General features: G+C 34.2%; 1 pseudogene; it reads right to left on the bottom strand.

Moving 5' to 3' along the window:
* Positions 1-6,479: 6,479 nt before the first annotated feature.
* The window catches only part of LOC123255319, a 127,055-nt pseudogene continuing 122,413 nt past the window's right edge, over positions 6,480-11,121 (bottom strand).

The raw sequence follows: 11,121 nt of genomic DNA, 5'->3' as shown, positions 1-11,121 counted from the left end.
TTTCTCTTTAGGTAGATAGATAGGTATAGTTAGATGTCAAGATTATCCACTGTTTCTTGGGTCATATCAATCCAATTTTTCTCTTGCCACTGGACTTTGATGTCTCCAGAAGAGAGAATGAGGATGATGATTTTATGCATCTCTGACTCACTTAAATCCAATTCATACATGAATGAACAATATCTATCTAGAGAGAAACATAGATATAGCTAAAAACATGGGAAGGGGACAAGTGGGACAGAGAAAGAGAGATTCACAATTTCTCTCATGAGTGACTATTTCATGTTCTCTCATCTCAGGCAACTTCTGCTATGAAATTTTAATCAATAATAAGAAAAGACTCAGAAAGTAACTCTGAAAACTGTTGTTTTCCTCTTGTATGTCTGAAATGATCTAAGCATAAAACATATTTTTAGAAGTAGCCAGTAAGGAGTCATAGATAAACAAATGCATATAATTGACAATCATTTTATTAAAACTAAACTTAGAGTTGCAATATTAAAAATATGTATGTTTATGCTTATTCTATAATTCATCTATAAAATGTGCATGCATCAATCTATCATCAACCTACCTATTTATTTTTTAACTTTTTAAACATTTATTAATATTCATTTTTAACATGGTTACGTGATTCATGCTCCTACTTTCCCCTTCAGCCCCCCCGCTTTTCCCCCACCCATGGCCGATGCACATTTCCACTGCTTTTAACAGGTGTCATTGATCAAGACATCTTTCCAAATTGTTGATAGTTCCATTGGTGTGGTAGTTTGAAGTCTACATTCCCCAATCATGTCCATCTCAACCCATGCGTTCAAACAGTTGTTTTTCTTATGTGTTTCTTCTCCTGCAGTTCTTCCTCTGAATTTGGGTAGCATTCTTTACTATAAATCCCTCAGAGCTGTCCTGTGTCATTGCATTACTGCTGGTACAGAAGTCCATTTCATTCGATTTTACCATAGTATATCAGTCTCTGTGTACAGTGTTCTTCTGGCTCTGCTCCTTTTGCTCTGCATCAGTTCCTGGAGGCCTTTCCAGTTCACCTGGAACTCCTCCAGTTTATTATTCTTTTCAGCGCAATAGTATTCCATCAACAGCATATACGACAATTTGTTCAGCCATTCCCCAATTGAGGGACATACCCTCCTTTTCCAGTTTTTTGCCACAACAAAAAGTGCTGCTATAAAGATTTTCGTACAAGTCTGTTTATTTATGATCTCTTCGGGTAACAAACCCAACAATGGTATGGCTGGAACAAAGGGCAGGCATATTTTTTTTTTTAATAGTCCTTTGAACATAGTTCCAAATTGCCAGCCAGAATGGTTGGATCAGTTCACAACTCCACCAGCAATGCATTAATGTCCCAATTTTGCCACATCCCCTTCAACATTCATTACTCTCCCCTTCTTTCATTTTAGCCAATCTTTAGGTGTGAGGTGATACCTCAGAGTTGTTTTGATTTGCATTTCTCTATTCATTAGAGATTTAGAACACTTTCTCATGTACTTATTGATACTTTTCATTTCTTTACCTAAAAATTGCCTATTCATGTCTCTTGCCCATTTATCAATTGGGGAATGGCTTGATTTTTTTATACAATTGCTTTAACTCCTTGTATATTTGAGTAATTAGACCCCTGTCAGAGTTTTTTGTTATAAAGATTTTTTTCCCAATTTGTTGTTTCCCTTCTGATTTTGACTATATTGTTTTTGTTTGTACAAAAGCTTTTTAGCTTAAAAAAATCAAAACCATTTAATTTACGTTTTGTAATTTTCTCTAATTCTTGCTTGGTTTTAAAATCTTTCCTTTCCCCGAGATCTGACAGGCATACTATTTTGTGTTCCCTTAACTTATTTATAGCTTCCCTCTTTATATTCAAGTCATTCACCCATTCTGAATTTATCTTGGTGTAGGGTGTGAGATCTTGATCTGAACCTAATCTCACCCATATTGTTTTCCAAATTTCCCAGCAGTTTTTGTCAAATAGTGTATTCATGTCCCAAAATTTGGGCACTTTGGGTTTATCATACATTGTCTTGCTGATGTCATTAACCCCAAGTCTATTACACTGATCCTCCATTCTGTCTCTTAGCCAGTACCATATTGTTTTGATGACTGCTGCTTTATAGTATAGTTTAATATCTGGTACTGCTAGGCCCCCTTCCTTCACATTTTTTTTCATTATTTCCCTTGATATTTTTGAACTTTTGTTATTCCAAATGAAATTGGTATAGTTTTCCCTAATTCAGTAAAGAAGTTTTTTCATAATTTGATAGGTATGGCACTAAATAGGTAAATTAATTCGGGTAGAATGGTCATTTTTATTACATTCCCTCGTCCTACCCATGAGCAATTAATAGGTTTCCAATTGTTGAGATCAAGTTTTATTTGTTTGGAAAGTGTTTTGTAGTTGATTTCGTAAAATTGCTGTTTGTTTTGTAGATAGATTCCCAAGTATTTTATATTGTCTAGGGTGATTTTAAATGGTGTTTCACTTTCTACCTCTTGCTGTTCTAATGTGTTGGAAATATATGGAAATGCTGATGATTTATGTGCATTTATTTTGTATCCTACAACTTTGCTAAATTTGTTGATTATTTCTATAAGCTTCTTAGTTGATTCTCTAGGATTTTTTAAGTATACCATCATATCATCTGCAAAGAGTAATAGCTTAGTCTCCTCATTGCCTATTTTGATACCTTCAATTTCTTTTTCTTCTATAATTGCTACTGCTAGTGTTTCTAGTACTATGTTGAAGAGTAGAGGTGATAATGGGCATCCTTGTTTTACTCCTGATCTTATTGGGAATGCTTCTAATTTATCCCCATTGCATATGATGCTTGTTGATGGTTTTAGGTATATACTGTTTATTATTTTTAGGAAAGGTCCTTCTATTCCTATACTTTTCAGTGTTTTCAATAGGAATGGATGCTGTATTTTGTCAAAGGCTTTTTCAGCATCTATGGAGATAATCATTTGATTTTTGTTGGTATGGTCAATTATGTGGATGGTTTTACTAATGTTGAACCATCCTTGCGTTCCTGGTATAAATCCCACCTGATAGTGGTGGATGATCTTCTTAATTACTTGCTGGAGTCTCTTTGCTAGGATTCAATTTAACATTTTTGCATCTATGTTCATTAGGGAGATTGGTCAGTAGTTTTCTTTCTCTGTTTTTGATCTCCCTGGCTTTGGCATCAGTACCATATTTGTGTCATAAAATGAATTTGGTAGGACTCCTTCTTTGCTTATCATATCAAATAATTTGTATAGTATTGGGTTTAGTTGCTCTTTGAATGTCTGATAGAATTCACTTGTGAATCCATCAAGTCCTGGTGATTTTTTCTTAGGGAGTTCTTTGATGACTTGTTCAATTTCTATTTCTGATATGGGATTATTTTGGTATTCTATTTCTTTGCTGTTAAACTAGGTAATGTATATTTTTGTAAATATTCATCCATATCTCCTAAATTGTTATATTTGTTGTCATATAATTGGGTGAAATAGTTTTTATTGATTGCCTTAATTTCCCCTTCATTAGGGGGTGAGGTCTCCCTTTTCATCTTTGATATTGTCAATTTGGTTTTCTTCTTTCCTTTTTTTTATTAGATTGACCAGTATTTTGTCTATTTTATCTGTTTTTTCAAAATACCCGCTTCTAGTCTTATTTATTAATTCAATAGTTCTTTTACTTTCAATTTTATTAATTTCTCCCTTCATTTTTAGTATTTCTAATTTAGTTTTCATCTGTGGACTTTTAATTTGCTCGCTTTCTAGTTTTTTGAGTTACATGCCCAATTCATTAATCTCTGCCCTCCTTAGTTTGTTAATATATGCACTCAAGGATATAAATTTCCCCCTGAGTACTGCCTTGGCTGCATCCCACAGAGTTTGGTAGGATGTCTCATCATTGTCATTTTCTTCAGTGAAATTGTTGATTGTTTCTATGATTTCTTCTTTGACAAATTGGTTTGGAGAATCATATTATTTAATTTCCAATTAATTTTTGATTTTCCTGTCCAGGTACCCTTACTAGTTATTATTTTTTTTGCATTATGATCTGAGAAGGTTACATTTAATATTTCTGCTCTTTTGCATTTGTTTGCAATGTTTCTATGCCTTATTAGATGGTCAATCTTTGTAAATGTACCATGTGCAGCTGAAAAGAAGGTGTATTCCTTTTTGTCCCTATTTTTCTCCACATATCAATTAAATCTAATTTTCTAGGACTTCATTCACCTCTCTTACCTCTTTCTTATTTATTTTTAGGTTTGATTTATCTAGATCTGAAAGAGGAATATTTAGATCTCTCCACTATTATGGTCTTACTATCTATTTCCTTCTTGAGCTCTACCATTTTCTCCTTTATGAATTTGGATGCTATACCCCTTAGTGCATACATATTGAGCAGTGTTATTTCCTCATTGTTTATACTGCTTTTAATGAAGATGTAATGACCTTTCCTGTCTTTTTTAATCATATCTATTTTTACTTTGGCTTTGTCAGAAATCATAATAGCCACTCCTGCCTTCTTTTTCTCATTTGATGCCCAAAAATTTTGCTCAAGCCCTGAACCTTAAACTTGTTTATGTCCACCTGTCTCATATGTGTTTCTTTTAGACAACATATGGTAGGATTTTTGTTTCTAATCCACTCTGCTATTTGCTTCCATTTTATGAGTGAGTTCATCCCATTCACATTCAGAGTTATAATTATCAGTTGTGCATTCACTGACATTTGTGTATCCTCCCCTAGTCCCACCCCTTCTTCTTACACTATTTTCTTTTAAACCAGTGCTTTGCTTTGAGCCTGTATCCCTTATCCCCTCCCTTGATTAGCTTCCCTTTCTACCCCATCCCTTGTTATTCCCCTCTTTTTATTTTTAAAGGCCTAATGAGTTCCCTCCTCCTTCTTATCCCCTCCTTTTTTTGACCTCCCCACTCCTCTGCTCCCTTGGTTTATCCCTTCTGACTTTCTCAGTAGGGTTAGATAGAGTTTTTTATCCCAAAGGATAATATAGCTACTCTTCCCTCTCTGGGTTGATTACACAGAGAGTAATATTTAAATATTACCTCTTAATGCTCTCTTCCTCTCCTTCTTATAATAATATTTGTCCGCTCCTCTTCCCATGCCCTCTTTGTGTGTAATAGAATATCCTATTTTTCTTATTCACTCAAGTTTCTCTTGGTGTCCCCTACTATTCACCCCCCTCTTTCCCACCCTCCATGTCATCTTAGACCATTTGATATTCCACCCTCTCCCTAAGAATTATTATTCTGATTGCTATGATAGTGAATACTATAATAGTGAATAGAGTTCACTACAGAGAATTATACATAGCATTTCTCCACATAGGAATACAGATAATTAGATCTTACTGAAGCCCTTACAGAGTCAAATTTAAAAAATTTTGAGTTTTCTTTCTTTCCCCTCTCTTTCTTATTTAACTTTTCTTGTTTCTCTTGATTTTTGTGGTTGGATATCAAACTTTCCATTTAGCCCTGGTCTTTTCTGTGCAAATACTTGGAAATCTTCAATTTTGTTGAATGCCCATACTTTACCCTGGAAGTATATAGTTAGTTTAGATGGGTAGTTGATCCGTGGTTGCACGCCCAGCTCTCTTGCCTTTCTGAATATCATATTCCAAGCCTTGCGGTCTTTTAGCATGGAGGCTGCCAGATCCTGTGTGATCCTGATTGGTGCTCCTTAATATTTGAATTGTCTCTTTCTGGCTTCTTGTAAGATTTTTTCTTTTACTTAGAAGCTCTTGAATTTGGCTATTATATTCCTTGGTGTTGTCCTTTCTGGGTCTAGTGTAGAGGGTGATCTATGGATCCTTTCAATATCTATATTGCCCTCTTGTTGTAGAACTTCAGGGCACTTTTGCTGAATAATTTCTTTTAGGATGGAGTCCAAGTTTCTATTAATTGCTGCTTTTTCTGGAAGACCAATGATTCTCAAATTGTCTCTTCTAGCCCTGTTTTCTTGATCTGTCACTTTCTCATTGAGGTATTTCATGTTTCCTTCTATTTTATCAGTCTTTTGACTTTGTTTTATTTGTTCTTCCTGTCTTGAGAGATCATTAGCTTCTATTGCTCAATTCTAGCCTTTAGGGACTGGTTTTCGGTTATAATCTTTTGGTTTTCCTCTTCAATCTGGTCATTTCTTATCTTCAGTTGACATGCCTCACTTTCCAATTGTGAAATTATGCCTTTTAATCTGTTATTTTCTTGCCAGATCTCTTATATCTTTTTCATCATCACAGGTTTGAACTCTTCTATAGCTTGTGACCAGTTTTCATTATTTTGGGAATGTTTGTATATAATTTCTTGTTTGTTCCCCTCTGTTGTCTGGATTTTCTCTTTGTAAAAGTTGGCGAGTGTCCCAGAGTTCTTCTTGATAATCTTTCTCTTCTGGGGTTCCTGGTTTTGGCTTGCCATTGTTGTTAGCCCAGCTCCTTTTACACTTTATCCTCACAATCAGGGTCTCTCTATGCTCTCTAGGCTCCCGAGGTCAGGTCCCGTTGTTCTTGGGGTCGAGCCTCCTGGTTGTCCCTGGTCTGCCCCTCTGCCCAGGGCTCCTTCAATAGTCTCAGGGCACTGCTTCCACTGCTGTGCTCCCACTGCATGCTCCCGTCTGCACAAGGTCTCCACTCGCCGTCCAAGCCTGGGCTCAAGATCCTTGTCTGCACCTAGGGCCCTGCCTTCACCAGAGCAGATGCTCAGGAAAGTCCATGTGTGTTCTTTAGTCTCGTGGGGTCCTAAGTCTTGCTGCTCTCAGGAACAAGCCCTGGAGCTGCCAGTGACTTAATTGGTGCCCCAAACCTGCTTTCACTCTTGTGAGCTGGCCTCTGAGCTGTACGTGGTGTGGGGGGTGGGAGAGGGGCTTCTTCCTCTCGTGTTTTAGTGAGAGCTGTTTCACCCCTTTATAGCGTGGAAATGCCCCAATTCCATGTACCTTCAATTCTGCGCCCTGTTGTGGGGTCCCTTCTTTCATCTGGATTCATTTTTATGTCCCCTTATGGAGTCCTGTATTCTTTGGTTAGGAGAGATCAAGAAGTGCTATTCCTTTCTCTGCTGCCATCTTAACTGGAAGTCCCCATAGAAATCCTTCCTATTTATTTATATAGAAACTGGGATTGGATTTTTTTATTTCATTAGTGTAGGGAAGTCCAAAATATGGAAATTCCCTCTAGCAATTCAACTTCTCTACAACTTGAAATATTAGAGATTTGCCTAGAGCACTAAGTGGGTTGTCAAGAGTTATTAAGCACAATGTGTCAGAGACATGACCTGAACACAGCTCTTGTTAGATCCAAAGCAAGCATTAAATCTAGTGTGAACTCCACCCCCATATAAGTGTCAACATATATTCATATAAATGTATATGATAAAGTAACAGAATTTTTGAGAACTTTTCTAAAATTATTTTAAGCTTTTCACCATTCTTTTTTTAATAATAGAATATGGACTCAGAATTGAATTGAATTTGAGTTTTGTATTTCAAGACATTTGAATATGCAATTGTTAGTTCCATTTCAGATGACATTTTTATCCCCACTTTGTTAATATTTGTTGGGTGATTATATTACAAGTAATATCAGATACATAAGAAGGCATCCTTTTTTAAACCAGATATTCTTCAACGCTATGCAATCATATGAGCAAAATATTTTGATAATACAAAATTTAAACCATTTTTGCATAAAAATGTAGCCAGAATTAGTATATATATTATTCAATGGAGAGAATTGTCTCATTAAATCTCTGATCACCATCTAGTATCCAAGATACACATGAAACTAATGAAGAAGGCATCTTTTCAAAACATTTTATGTCCCTTTTTGCCATCTTCATACATTTCTTGCAATAGATAATTATTATCAAAAAATGACTTAAAGATTTAAACAAACCTAACATCTTATCAAAGAATCTTTATTATAAATTTCAGAGAAAGATGACTTGCTCATCAATTACTGCTAAGAGTCACATGATTCTAGTCCAGAAGATCAGGAAAAAAATTAAACCTCAACGTCAGAAATCTGTGTTTTCCCCTATGTATGACTTTTTAAAGTCCTCTCATCTGAGGCTGCTTTTCCCCTGTCACTTTTTAAGAAAAATAAGTAAATAAAGTATTTTTTTTAAATTACTCAAACTATTTTCATAGTTTTATGGTTAAACTTATCTATGTGTAAAACATTTTTCCTAAAATAGTTACTAAAAAGTCCAAGAAATTAAAACTTCTAAAATGTATAATTAATTTGTTCAAATTAGAATTGTGACTTTTTCTGAAAAAAGATGATTATCCTTCATCTTTAATTTATAAATATGCTGACAATATCCATTTTATTTCTCTATTTCTCTGGAAAGTTAAGATTCTAAAGAAAATTAGAAAATATATTTAGAAAGATAATAATTTCTTTAGGAAGTCCAACATAGAACACTTCCAATAAAAATAGAGTAGACTCCTTTGAAAGTTAACATCATTCTTCAATTGGGTTATTTCTGGTTTGGTAGAAGATCTACTGCCTGAGTTGAAATAATGTACTTTAAATACATGGAAATTTATTTGCAATTTTTTGTGAGGCATAAGTGATATTTTCAGTATAAAAATGTAAATATATGCTAGAGGTGATATGAGTTTTTATAAATCACTTAATTCATATTTCATTTTGAAAAAATAAAAGATGATTTTGTAACCCTGTCACTGTTGAAAATAATATCTTTAAAATGTACTTATCACACATTATATAAAATGATACTATCATATCTAAAATACAATTGATCATATAATTAGATTATCTATGTCTTATTTAAGTTACTACCAAAAATATATTTTAAAATGTAGAACCAAGTAAAGATTCTTCATTTTTAGCAATAAAATTAGAATGTTAAACTAGAATTTGATTTTTTTTCTATTATTTCTAGTTAGAAAGATGATCTAATTGAATTGCTGAAACCTTCCTATCAAAAGGTTTCTGTTTTTTACCTCTGACCAATTCAAAAGGCTTCTTTCTTGTGGGTTGCCTCTGATCACATATATAATCCCCTAAGAATCATCACCTTATTTGAATCCAAACCTTTTGTCCTCATTTTCTCTTATAAAAGTCAATGGGGCAATGCATTTCACAAGGATGAGTTGTTTCAGTTTCTGAATATTCATATAGCCTTTTCACCTTAGTATTTGAATAAACCCTTTAGAGAAAAGAAGCCTAGGATCTTAGAATTGGACATTATCTTGGAGATCACAGGAAGTAAAGGATAAAAAGGACCTTAGAGATCTAGATCATTGCCCTTATTTTAAAGATGAGAAAAACTGAGACTCATAAGTAACTTGCCAAAAGTCAGACAGCTACTTTAGAGACAGATACATTCAAGTCTTACAACTATAAGTCTTAGAGCCTTTCACAACAATATTCAACAGTTCTGTCCAAATTCACTCAATATTGTAACATTACTGAGAAAAGCTTATCTTTGTCAAATTAAAAAAACCTGACAGTATAAAAGATTCACTGCATTTTTAGGGAATGATGTTATTTAGTATATCTGTTTAATAGAAATAGTAATTCAAGACTCTCCACAATATGACTTTTATTTATGGTTCTAGACTTTTTTTTTCTTTCCAAACTGTATTACTAGCTAGTCCTACAAATCAACTCCATTACTAGTAAATATACGTTCTTACATATCTGTCTAAAGCCATTGATACTATCTCCATAGTTTCCTTTTTTAGCTAGTGGCAGTCAGAGCACTTATAGGATAAATGTGGAGGGAATGGTTCCCAAAGATTGATATTGCCCAGTTAATACTCTATAGAACACATCGATGATAATTTGGTGGTGATTGGAATTATGGTGATGGGAAGACAACAGATAGTAAGAGAGAAGAACATTGCTCTTAATCTTTATTGTGCTCTAACTTCAAGGGCAGTCTGGAAGCTCAGACATATAACAAGATGCACCCTCCAATTCAAGCACATTGATAAGGAGTGGAAGTGAGACTAATAGCAAGGGCCACATCACTTATGTGGCAAAGAAGTAGAGGAGTCCAGACAACTGAAATTGTTTGATATTCTTTGAAATGCTTAATAAGGAATGAGTAATAATGAACAGAACAGAGGAAATGTCATTTTCACTCATCCATAACAAGTAAGTAGGGGCAGCTAGATGACAAAGTGGAGAGATTACCTGGTCTGGAGTCAGAATGATTTGAGTTCAAATCCAGATTCAGTTGCTTGCTAGCTATATGACACTGGCAAAGTACCTTAACTCCATTTGCCTCAGCTTATTCATCTATAAAATGAGCTAGAGAAAGAAATGGTAAGCCACTCCAGTATCTTTGCCAAGAAAATACTAAATAGGGTCACATAGAGTTGGACACAGCAGAAACATCTGAATAGTAAATAAGAGCTGGGGAGAGGTGGAGATTTAGCCCTGCATCATTTAGTTCTTACATCAGTTAAGCCCTATCACATGTGTATGATGCTGGGTGGATCTATATCAGTAAGTGTTAAAAAAACTGACGGGTTTTAGGTCTTAAAAGAAATAATGAGACACAGCATTTCTAGATGTTAACTAAATTATGTGGTAGGAATCATTAAAAATCCTATTGAGTACTTGTGAAATAGAAAAGTAGATCAGTAGCACTGCTCAGGTAAGCAATAAACAGAAACAATTTTTAAAATAGCTTCATTTTTTATAAGCTCCAAAATATAAATTATTGGAAAGACTATTTTTCTTTGTGCAAACAGTAAAATTGAAAAAATTAGACCTGAGCCAATATTAGAATATATGCCTTACATGCTTCAAATTTCTGTTAAGAAAGTTACATACCATAGGTAAATCAGAGTACAGTAGTAAAAAGGAAAGATTACTGGTTTTAGTTGTTAAAAATCCACTGGGAACAGACTGGCTACAAGAGATTACATCATTTGAAAAAAAATAAAATGAGTAGAAGAATCCCTTACACCTTTAATTAGATGGAAAATTCTGAGCCAGTTGAGATCATGATCACAAAAAAAACTAATAATTTTTCATATAAATTTATTCATAAATAATATCAAGGAAGAAACAAAAGGGTTGTAAATAACAGTAATAGGGTCTGAAACGTAAGTTATTTTGGA

Source organism: Gracilinanus agilis, chromosome 1 (genome assembly GCF_016433145.1).
Source record: "Gracilinanus agilis isolate LMUSP501 chromosome 1, AgileGrace, whole genome shotgun sequence".
Classification (NCBI taxonomy): domain Eukaryota; kingdom Metazoa; phylum Chordata; class Mammalia; order Didelphimorphia; family Didelphidae; genus Gracilinanus; species Gracilinanus agilis.
This window is presented reverse-complemented; position numbering and strand designations above follow the sequence as displayed.